Consider the following 4,001-nt stretch of genomic DNA (forward strand, 5'->3'; position numbering starts at 1 on the left):
TAACTCTGCAGCAAAGCGAAAATATATTGTTCTGCCATTGAACTTTTGGTCACAGAATCATTTTGGCTTGGATTAAACCCATGGTGGCAGATTTAGTTCAACTTCAAGTTCTCTTTTTTGCAACTTTCCAAAACCGACAAAATGGAGTTGAATTTGATGTATTCAATTCGTTGGTAGACCAAATTTTGTTTTGAGCTTAATTGGCAACAACAAGACAACAACAAAAGAGTCCAAAAGTGAAAAAATAGCCAAAAATCGGAAAATTGGCTCAAAAAATATCTTTCGGCCAAAAAGTCCAAAAGGGTTAATATTTTTTCAGGCTTTAATAGTTTTTTTTGAGGTCTAATCCTTGCAAAAAGAATTTCATGCAAAACTTGAAAACGTGCCCAAAGGCATGGGACATTCCGAACCAGTCCTGATAACAATGGAATTATTTATAAGTGTGTTTATTGCGACATTTTTGCACGTCATTAAAACACAATTATTCTTGATACTGATGTAATTGTATATATTCTTTTAGAATCTCTGAATTGGAGCTCGATGCTGCAGCTTAGGGAGCTTTGTTCTCTAGAGTTGATTAGGTTTCAGTTAATAAACTGAATTCTTAAACTTCGGCTCATTTGTGGGTTATGATGTGACATCAGTTTTTTCCGAAGGTGGGATTCGAACCCACTCCCTCTGGCAGAAGAAAGATCTGATGTGATTTTTTAACGTATCGTAAATACGCATGAAACAAAAAAAACATACGAGGGTACAAAAAAGTGCTGGGAGGGGTCCCGACCTAATTCTGAGTTCTTTTACTCAATTTTCGAAGAATTGGGCTGACTCGAGTCCAGACTCGTGAAAAAAAAAATTGTTTTCTAAATTTCACAAGATGAGCCTTTTTGCTTGACCTGATTCTAGCAAAAGACTCGAGTCTGGCAAAAAGTCAAAAAATCACAGGACTCGCCCTAGCGCTACTACAAAGGTGAAAGTATTCAATGGTTTGAGGATTAAGGTTTGTTTGGTTTTAATCTTTTTTCACTTTTACGAAACATTTTGGGAAGTATTTTTTCATTCTTTTTTTCATTGTTTGAAAAAAGTTAACATATTCTATTTGTTTGACAAGAGGAAAATCAGGGTTACATTTTGAAGGTAACTTACGGGTTATCTATTTGATCCCTTCAGTTGCAAATAAAATTCCTTTTGAGACGGAGCTTTTTAAAACTCTGGGAGGAAACGTTTAAACCTTTTTTCTTTTCCCCATTTGAAAAAGAAGAAAGAAGTGGTGCTAAAAGAGCTATAAAACCATCCGTTGCCAGTACCGTTACTTTTATGGACATGTAACGCATTTCCAGTACCGTTACTTAAAAAGTAAAGCGTAATCGGCGTTACTTAAGCAATGCAATTTGGTATTTACTCCTTCCTTTCATTCTAAAGATGCCTGATGTATGATATCGGTGCTCCAAAAGTGTGAGCTTATAAATAATTTTAGTCAGACTATAGATTTCTTTTTTCCTGATAAAAATGGCCGTTGGTTTAAACCCATAAGCTGAAACCTTTATTCTAGTATAACCGAGAACATATAAGAACACTTGCTACAGATCAAACTAGAGGACTAGGGGATCAAACATCGTATTTAAAGGCTATAGACGTATAAAAAGTATTAATTCCTTGCCCATCAGCCAAATCTCTCCTTTTTAATTTAGAGTCACGTAATCAACCAACAAAAATCGTCTCTGTCTATCGTCTATTTAAAGTACTTGAAACACAGGTTGATTTAAGATACTATCATCTAATACAAAACACAAAAATTGAAAGACAAGTCCGTTTTATTTCTTAGTAACAGCTCAACTCAGTAATCTTGGAGCCGTATTATTGCACCCAATTGAAGGCTGCACTTTCTATTACTACTGACTCCTAACAATATCTACAATGTCTTATGCGTTGTAAATAATGATTTGCGTGGCTTGCTCCCAATTTCTTGGCCTTGCTTACTCTGTGATACCATTTTGAAGACTCCAACTAAACCTCAACGGCAGGTTCATTCTCAATTCACGCAACCTCTTGTGGAAAGCCCATTGTGTAAGTTGATAATGATTTAGAATTTTGTTCAAAACTTTGTCCTACGCTGACTGTAGTACCAAACTGCTGTACCAAAACTGTATTCGTAACGAGGATTTTAGCTGAGGCAAATTAATTGTTGAGTAATGAAGAGCCTGGGAAAGAAGAGAGAAGGGGGACTTAATTGTTCGAACTTACATATGGGCAAGAGGAATGAGGGATGAATTTGGAGCTTTAGTGATTTCCATTCTTTGCTTACCAACGGCAGTAAAAAAGCGAAATGGGCCGTTTGGCCGGGTTGTGACTGCTTGGATAGGTTTGGGCCGAAACGAGGATATAACATTTATCAGCAATACCATGGTCTTTTTGATGCTCGTTATGATTTAGGATTAATACAGAGACACCAAGGCATACATTCCTCTCAAAATATTCTTACTTGCTTACTTGGCAAATTTCTGTGTTTGATGTACCATCTAGAGACCCTGGATTCAGAGACGCGCGAGTTCTGACAAGTGGCTCCGGTTCCAAAATGTGAACGATCAGTAGAACTAAAAAGTTTCCAAACAGATTTTGAATTGATGCTTTGCATAAAAAAGAGTTCTATCATGACAACGATCATTGAATATTTTCTTCAAGGACACTACCAAATTTTACTTGAAGACTGTAAAGGCAGATAATTGCCGATTTTGCGATCTATTTTAGCCACCCCATTGGTACACTCCTGAGCAAAGAGCTTGGAGTTGTGTGTAACCAGTTGGATTGTGAATGGAGATTGGAGAGGGGCCATTTTAACTCTTGACTTGATTGTAGCTCTGGATCTGTTGGTATGTTTATTTTATGATGATTATTAATTCTGTCCTTGCTTATAAGTATGTCCTTGCTTTAAATAGAAACCGTCAAAAGGTAACGTCATTGGTGTTGGAACTTTGATAGACGCGTATAGACAACCAGATAAAATTCAAGGAACACACAGAGGGTGTTCTTTTCACAAGCTGATTCATGGATATGTTATTTTAGATTGTTACTACTACTGTGTTACTTTCTAAATCCGTTCTGAACCCATTTTTTCATAAGTTTAGATAGCTATAATAATTCATTAGATTATTCAGATTAACATTATTGCATGTGTGCTTCCTGAGTCTATCAAGAAACACGTCCCTTTATATTTTACAATGTAATTTGTTCAACACGTTAGTACTTTTTTATTTTTGAGGTGCTTTAGTCCAACTCAAGACTGGCAGTATGCGAAAGATGCGAACACTTGCCTTCATCAGCTGGTAGATAAATTTTGGTGAACAGTGACTCATGTTTTTTCATTGGCCAGCGTGGCCGGATTTTGAGTGAGTTTGTCACTGATTGCGTTCGTTGAAGAGAGAGGGCCCTTTAGTTGAAGACCCAGCAATTGTAGGTCGTTAGTACTGATCAGGCATTCACCCTCCTCCTTTTTGGTGTACAGAGTTGTTGACACAAAATCCATTTTCCTCTGCACTGAGGTCAGGCCAATGCGACATCTAGTCGTTAGATGATCTGCGGGGAGAATCAGTTCCGTTGATTTAATGACTTGATACTTGAAATATAGAGATTGGACGTGGGAGTAAGCAACTAAAAATATTTGAATGAGATGTAAGCCTTGTTGTCTCTGTATTGATTCGAAATCATGATGACCGTGATAGAGACCATAGTATTGCTAATAAATGGAAAAAACTCGTTTTGGCCCAAACTTGTCTGAACAGCCGCAACCAGGCCAAACAGCCCACGCCGCTTTTTTACTGCTGGCGGTAAGAAAAGAATGTAAATCTCTAAACCTCCAAATTCATTCCTCATTGGAAGAGTTCTTGATTTCAGAACATCTTTAGTTCGAACTTACCTGGATTCTCTATGATTTCGATTGGGACATTGTGTTGGAAATTGAGCTAGGAGGGCAAGTTGGTGTAACAGAGAGAGTTGGAGAACTGTTA

Source organism: Tigriopus californicus, chromosome 5, assembly GCF_007210705.1.
Source record: "Tigriopus californicus strain San Diego chromosome 5, Tcal_SD_v2.1, whole genome shotgun sequence".
Lineage (NCBI taxonomy): Eukaryota > Metazoa > Arthropoda > Copepoda > Harpacticoida > Harpacticidae > Tigriopus > Tigriopus californicus.